This window comes from Falco naumanni, chromosome 7 (genome assembly GCF_017639655.2).
Source record: "Falco naumanni isolate bFalNau1 chromosome 7, bFalNau1.pat, whole genome shotgun sequence".
NCBI lineage: Eukaryota > Metazoa > Chordata > Aves > Falconiformes > Falconidae > Falco > Falco naumanni.
In genome coordinates, this window is record NC_054060.1 from 1,682,175 (window position 1) to 1,691,119 (window position 8,945).

The following is an 8,945-nucleotide window of genomic DNA, read 5'->3' on the forward strand; positions in this document are numbered from 1 at the left end:
AACTCGGGCCATGAGTGGCACTTCATGGTATATATTAAATGCTGATGAGTGCTGCCTGGGCTTAAGTGACTTGGCAAATCTAGAAAAGCTCACTTACCAATTAAGTAACCAACAGAAGTTGTTTCAGGATATGTGTTCTTGCTTTTTGAAGGCTTATTATTAAAGCAGGTAAGAGCCAAAGGCTGAATGTATACACACAGGTGGAATGAATAATAGGTGTGCATGTGTGCAAAATCCACAAAATTCTAGTTCCCCAGCTGCTGTATATGATATGCTAAGGTTTTATTTTCATTTGGATTATCTGGATATTTTAAAAGAATATTAAATAAAAGATATTTTATTCATCCCTTTTAATAAAGCAGGATTTTTTCAAAACTGTAATATTGATATAGATTGGTGCCTGGATGTTGTGCCTGAAATGATTTCCTGCATATTATGCATGGCTAATACAGCATGTAATTGCATATAGTTTCTATTGTTCACAGAAGCAACTAGAAAAGTGTGATTTTGAACAAAGGAAAAGATCATATGGTAGAAAAACAGAGGTACAGACGAAAGATTTCTTCAGCTAAAGTCCAGTCTCCAACAGCAGCCAGTACTTGTATTCATGATGCACTTCACAGGGTCTCCTGACTCACGTTTCCTCTGAGAAATAGTATATTCAGTGTGCCAAGCTGCATTGTTTCAGCTCTAGTTTTACCCTCACATTTTAATTTATATTCACCCCATGCAAAGTTCCATGGAGTTGCAAGACTTCCTTCTCAGCCTCTTGACCTTAGCCAAGCTTGCCGTCCATAACACCAGGTAGTGACCGTGAGACCTCTCTCAGAATCCACCACCCTGCTGGATACCTTGAGGGAGCAAAATAATCTCACACACTTCCATCTCAAAGTTACCTGCCTCCAAGATACTACCACACCTCACTGGGCATGCAATACGGATCAGTAACAAGAATATGTATGACTAGAGTCACTCAAGCTCCACCTAAACGTAAAAAACCAAACTGGTCCTGGACTGAAGTAAGTCCAAGAGGGGGACTCTAAAGTTGTTACTTCTAATCAAGGGTGTCAGTCTTGGGAAGGACAGGAAACAAACACCAGATGATGAAAAGATCTAAGTTGTTGCAGAAAGAAGCCTTCAGGTGAGGAAAGCACTGGCCACAAGAGGAGACAAGCTGATAAGGTGTTGCAATCCACAGACATCAACAGAAAATTAGTTGAGAATAGGACAAAGGTTAATTGTGGTAGTGGGAGACTGCAACCTCCAATTCAAATAGCTCCCCTGAAAGAAGGCAAAACCCTGCTTGGGGAGCATGTGTAGTTAGTAAACAGCTTCAGCAGTGATATCTGAGAATGCGTACTAATCTGCATCAGAAGCGAGAAACTAGTAACCAATCCTGTATATGATAACAAATATGCGATGTACTATGAAGTATAAAAAGGCGACGAAGGAGGGGAGAAGTTAGGGAAGACTCCATCATAACTTCTGGGATCAGTCAATGGGCTGAACCTGTCTTCTCCTGCATAGGGACACCTAGCAGTTAAGAACTTTATTCTATGACTGGCTCATTTTTAGGTGTATTGTTTTAATACACTGACTGCAAAACAAGCTTATCACTGGCCATGTCCGAACCTTACCTGTCACAAAAATCACATTTTGTATAAAATAAATCTTCAGCTGAAGTTCATTTTTTATAAGTCTCTGGAGATTTGAGTAGTTGATACAAGTGATTTGACTCAGTGATGCTAACAGTGGAGGTCCCCGAATAGGTTAGTCTAATCGCCTTCCGATATGGTGGGCTGTGAAAATGCAGGTAGTGAGCAGACTGGTCAGGCACAAGGGTCTTGTCTGTCTTGGGAAACTGACGGGCTGATCAAATACAAAGGGTTCAAGGAAACCCCCCTTTTTAAGTGACAAGCTATGGCTGAATGACTTTCTGGTCATAAGGGCTATCTCTATGTTCAACAGTCCATCACAATTTTGTCTTCTCTTACATTTGCCTAAGTACTTTTCAGACCCACATAAACTTTTGGCATCGACAACACCTTATGGCAAAGAGGACCACAGATGAATTGTATGTTGCTGTACAGTCAGGTATGTGTTCTGTATTTTTGGATATTTTTCTTTAAAAAGGATAAAGCCTTTCAACAGATGAAATCACAATTTTATTTGTTTTACAAGAAACTCAGATTAAAGCAGCCTACTCTTTGCTTTTCAAAACTTTAAGAAACAACAATCTTACAAAACTTATACCTGCTGCAGAAGAAAAGCTACAGACTGCATCACCTTACTATGCTGCTTTGAATGGAAACGAAAAGCCCAGACAGGTTTAAAGGATCATTTCTTCTCAATATGGAGAGTGCTTAGCTTTACTTGCAAGCATGAGTCTGCACTTACACTGAAAAGCAAAGTTAAGTATTCTCTGCCGTGTACTGTCCAATAATACCTTTAAAATTGCCAAATAGTCTCAAACTGCTTCTATCTTACCTTTTTAAGTACTGAGCCTCTGTTATAATGGCTTTTACTCCACTAGTGAGATACCTACAAGTGGAAAGGACAGCAATTGTGATGATAAAAGCAGGGTCATCTTGACCAGCACCTTCTGCATGGCATTAAACTATTCTTAATACAGACAGCTAGACCGGACCCTCATGGCCAGAAGCACAAATCCTAAAAACAGCTTTCGGGCTGTTACTACCAAGACATACAGGCAAAGCTCACCAGCATGCCAAGAAGCTGCAATCCATTTTGAAGGTAATTTAATGCAGCCTTTATGATACTTTACCTCTAACAGGTTTGCCTGAAAAATTCACAGTGAAGGGTATGTGGAAATCACACCAAGATCATCTTTTGGGGGAAAGAAATGCTGGAGTGGTGGAAAGTGTAGGTGATTTTTAGATTCTCTACAGCAGTGGTTGTCAATCAAAGTTATACTACACAGAATATGAAATAGACTCTAAAGCACTGGAAATGTTAGCACAATACAAAACCATGCCCTTCCAGTCCTTTACTTTTCAAGTTAAAACATTCTCTGTCAGCCTCTTAAAGCAGAGACACAAACCAATGATTTTACATTAGCACTGTTGCAATTAAGATATTTTTACATCTACCTTTATAATGATTGTAGCAGAGCCATGAAAATGTTTGGTTGGTTTTTTTTTTTTTTGGAAAGGGACTGTTCTTGAAAAACATTGCTTTGCAGTATGTGAGGAGAAAAAGCAGTTTGAGAATGATCTCCAACCTTCCACTGTGACCTTAAGCCTCAGTTCTGTTTCAGGTAGCAGAAATGTCTCTTAAAAATTACATTTTTCTTGATTAATGTGAGAGCTTATGTCAAATGACATCTGAGTTCTCCACTGACATCAGGCCATTGTTGAATGTTAGCAAATACCCTACCTCTGGAATGCTAAGACAGGAAAACAAAATCTCTTCTATCACAAATGGCATTCCATCTATCACACTTGATTTTTTTTTTGCTGAGAATAACAAAGAAGATTGTGTTTATTTGCATCCCTGTCTATTCAGGTCTTGTGTAAACAAGAAATAAGACAGAGAGGCTCTCATTCTTACCTTCTGTCAAACAATATCATGAGGTAATCAGCTGAAGCTGGTAAAACTGTTCTGCTGTGAATTTGCTGGATGATCAGAATCATACACAGGTTCTGCAAAGAATGACAATAGCTATCTCAGTTTTCACATAGCAACTGAATTAGACTGAACTAAGGTGTCTAATGTATTAAAATTAACAAAAATATAACTTAACAGAGAAGACATTCATATTTATGAAATGGTGATATTCTGCTCGACTCTGTAAAAACATGGGAAAACAAAACCAGTTCTTGCTCAAGAGGTATTAAAGCAGACTCAGATATGAAAATGGGTTATTACAAAACTATATCTTGAAGAAACGTCCAAATCTTAATCATGCTTGCCTGTTTAGCAAATGTCCCCAGTGAAATCAGGGACAATGGGGGAGAGTTACACGTTTGGTCACCTGTGTCATATAGAAGCATGACAGACTGATATTTGCACTTATCACAACTTAACAGATTAATTTTGTATGATAAACAGAAAGACAGCACTCAAGAACAGGAAAGTATCATATGCCTGATACCAATTCAATACAGATAATGGCATAGCATATTCCCTTATGTTGAATGTCTTTGAGTCGGTCAAACACTGCGAGACTGTAACACTGTTTCACTCTACTATTACCAGTGAGATTTCAACAGCGTAGGCTAAAGAGAACCTGACCCAAAGCGCTGACAGGCAAAAACAATGAATCTCACATATTTTAATTAACAAGAAAACAATAGTGTACACTACAGTATGGCATAATTTCCACACTGTACCACATGCAAGCCAATATCAAAGCAGAAGTATTTGAGGGCTTTAATTTTTGTTTTAGGCTACTTGAGCAAAGCAAGATTTCTTGTGTAACACTACATGCTTCTGATCAATATTCTCCTTCTACACATACTGATTCTGTCATCTTTGGTAAGATGGGAATGTCTCTGGTATCTAATAACACATGATTTGGGGAAAGCAAAATACTTGTTAACCCATTTCCTGGCTCACACGCCTGGCATAGAACTAACTGTCATGGAAGTTACTTGCATCCTGCTGCAGGAGATTAAGACCTCCATTTCACATCTGGTAAATATGAGTAACTACATTAACCTTATGCTGAAGGAGAACATTTTGTTATGTCAGCACTTCCCAGCTCCTATAATGCTATTCATATTAATACAAAATGCAGGGGAGATTAAGCAAGTAAATAAAATTTATTAGCATTCTGCTGCTTGCTTCCTGAACAGTGTGCAATTCAGGGGACTAGAGGCTTCTTCTCGCATGGCACATATTCTAGGTTCTGTGTGAGAGGAACAGCTGAATATGGCAAGGTGTGTTTAAGTGTACCACACAGTATACTTTTTATTGGAAGGCATAGCAACTGTTCAGTTGCACGTCAAAATCTCATGGCATTAACAGCTAGAAAAGATTTTTCTCTACTTTAAATGGCTGTATATTTGGAACAGGATGCTTTGAGTCTTGGGCTCATTCATCATTAAACTCAAAAAGATTCTCATGTGGGTTGTTCCAACTGAATAGAATTCTATCCTATTCAGGCATGGAGAAAGAGGAACAGATATATTACACTACCTAGACGTATTTAGAGTCCTCTATTCACCTGCTCCACTAAGTCCTAAATTGAACACACGATAATCCAGTAGACTAGAAAGAGAATTCAGAATTAAGGTGGTGGGGAAAGAATATCCTTCTTTCAGAATGCACAAAAGTTCAACACATTATTTTCCTCCTTCTCTATGCCCACGTAACTCTTGCAAACATCAGCTTTGGGGTTGAGACTTTAAGAGAGAATCAAAGAAGTATCTTCCCCTACAAGCTCACTGCAAGAACTGCTAAAACCAGTTAAATGCAGACTGAGGGGGAAAAAAAATATCTATTTTTTCTTTACAAATGGTCTATTTTTTTCTTTTCTCTTAATGGTCTGGTATATGTTTGGGCAGAAACAAAATTTGACGGTTGTGTACAAGTCAGAAGTTCCTTCCATTACTGCTGTGTTTATAGCAGCATATACAGGCTTACATTAGGAAATGTTCAAAGTTAATCAGTGCAAGAGTTAAAAAAGCAGAGATAATTACAGCTTATGTCCATATCCAAGACTGTCAAAAATTCACTTTACAATAATTACTCTAAGCAAGTCCAGAGTCTTTTCTTCCTGCTAGGGTCACTATCTAACCAGTGGTTAAATGAAAAACATGGTTGATTGAGATGGGAGATCTTGGCAATGGTGAGGACTATTTCTCCTTCTACAATACTCATCAAATAAGGGGCATACAACAAATCACTTATCTCCAATCTGCGATTCTCCCCTCCACCCATGTGTAAATTTGAATTAATTTATAAATGCCCTTATGTTTTCAAAGTCATGGAAAATGAAAAACACTCAGCAAAATGGATGCACTGACAGGGAAGGGTGTTTGTGAGTGGTGTTTTTTATGTAAATGGAAAAGCTGTGAGGCAGAAGAGCTCCTTCATCTGTGCCATGAGTACTAAAGTTATAAAACTTTAAAGGAAATAAAGAGAATTATGCTTTGAATAAATGTGACCTTCCCTAGAAAAACTCTAAGGCTTTATGGAACAGAGTCTCAAAATACACAAAGACATCACTAAGTCTGGGAGGGGTCTTCATGCAAATTCCCTCACACTATTTTTTTGTTTGTCCCTGCTGCCTGTGGACAATCTCTGCTTTCTGTCGACATTAGCTGTTCTCAAAAGAACTTGCACAGGGCTCTTCCCAGTGTTGCACACCAGCCACATAGACCTCATGTAGACAGACTTTTTTGACATCTATATTCACTTACCTATTTAAAACTTCTGACTCAATTTTCAAAAACTCCAGCAAATCCCATTGCAATGACAACTAAGATACACAAACCACAGAACTACATGGCTACTTTTTTTCATCACAGAACTAAGTGTGCACATCAACATACACTGGTGTATGAGCTTCCACTGCTTCCTTATAAATCTCAAGCATCCTCACAAATAATATAATTTCAGGAGTAAGATGAAGGTGTCATTTAGGTATACAACACTCGACAAGTTTGGAATGTCACCATTAGATAAAAACAATATACGAACTTATGGAATCTACTGCTGAAGACACACTAAAACAGAGTAAAAACTTCTGAAAAGGGATAATTGAAGACTTCATTGGAGAAAATGTTTCACTTTGAAAAATGAGAAGGATCAGCTGCTTAAAATTCTGGAAGACACTGAACTGAGCTGGAAGGACCCTTTCATTCTTGTGGTTCTTAAAGGGTGGATTCTCAATCCAATCCTAATCTTGATATGACCACTGAAAAAAGAGATTATGAAGTATAACTGCAAATTACAATTTGAGCATGATGACTAACACAAGTCATCAGACTTCACTCTTACTTTACAGCAATACTGGAAGTACATTCTGTCAGAAATGCACTGATTTGGTTTCTGGTTTTCAGTTAAAAACGTAAAGCTTATTGCAAGGGGTAGATTTTGACAAGGAAAAAAGCAAAACAGGATAAAACCAATGAGTAAAATTCAGTGACTGCAGTTCACAGCAGCTGGTGAACGAGCTCCTCTAATAGGTGTGTGAATGTCTGACACTCAGGACAGCAGAGCCCAGAACACCACACAGCCATTGGCTTCAAATTGCTGTGTAAGAAAACTAAGTTCATCTCCCTCAATGCCGTCCTATGTTGACAGAACTGGATGAAGGTATTTTTGTGATGGGTACCAAACTGCCGTACAATAATGAAATACCATGATGCTGTAATTTCATTAGCTCTGAGAGATCTTGGGCAGTGAGGCTGCTGACTGTCAGATCACATTCAGATGAAAGTAGGTACAAGTAACTATCTGAAACGTTGATTAATAAATTGAACCTGTGATCTACCAAGGAAGTTTCACAATTACTAACAAAACAACTAAAGCAGAAGGTAATGCTATTTATTATAAAAATCAAAGCAATAAATCAAGTATTTGGAAAAGAACATTTTCATTAGCCTATTATTTATACCACTGTAAGTAATCCTATTTATCTCCTGAACACAGCTGGGTAGAAGCACATGGTAAGTTGTCAGTACCACAGGGAAACCTCCAGATTTTCTACAATGTACCTTTTGTTACTTATTTTATCCATTTCACACATCTGGTAGCCTCTATTTTGTTAATACATTATTTTTTGAATTTGTCCAAATTACTCCAGTCCATCCTTTGCACTTGTGGCAAATCTACACTCACACTTGACAATAAAGTTATGGTAATAAGATTTTAATGTTGCTGTTATCACCACCATTATTATTAAAAATCATTAATGTACAAGGCTCAGCAAAATGGCACAGAACAGACGTCTTTTCCTGCACAAATCTCTCTGCTTCTGGCAGAGTTTTTCAAACTTATTAACAGGACTATGTACTTTTGCAGTGAGAGAATTAACTTTTACCACTGCAGTCTGTGAAGTCTCAAGCAAATCTGAAGTAGACCACAATGATAAACCCTCAGCACATACATGGGATTTGCTCTCATCTCTGACGAAACACATTTTAATCTGTCAGGCTCACCTACCAGTCTCCTTCTACATTCCAGTTTGTAATTTTAAAAAATTGTCAACCTCTGTAGCCTTTTACAAAAAAAAAAAAACAAAACAAAAAACCCACACCACATTTCAACATCTTCCTACATGTCTACTCCCCAAGTACAGACATCAGAATCACCAAGAGCTTGTGTGTCAGTCTTAATGCAATGTCCATTTCTCCTAGTTTAAACCTTACTTTATACACATGTAAAAGCGTAACACAACACATTCATGTCCAAAACCTAAAAGCAAACTAGTAGATTCTAGTCAAACAAAAACCTTCAATCAGAAAAATAAAGGGTGCTAGAATCATGCTTCAGTTCAACATCCAAAGTAAACATGGTTGTGATTGGCATGTCTAGATGAAAGCAGCATGATATACTGCCCAGTTACAGTTGAGTTGCACTGGCTTCAGGTCTAAACAAAACTGCAGATACTATATACACTACTGAGGTGCCCTAACAAAGCTGCGAAGCAAAGAATTTGTATAGCCTTTTACACACTGCAACTGGATTTATGTCCCCCTCATAACTCCTCCTTTTCCTGTGCCATTTCAATAATACATTATTATTAAAGGATTTTAGGTAAGTATCTGATGCTTTTGGTTTATTCCTGCCTCATTTGAAAGCACATTTTTTAATTTTTGTTTTGGTAAAAGACTTAACTTTTGTTTTCCTCCTGCAGAAGCCTTTGGCTCATCTGCCAGAACTCACTCTTGGAAACTGGACACTAGAAAATGCTGCAAACCGTTTTCCACAGAATTTCAGCAGATTTAGGGGAAAACAGATTCAATTTATGTACT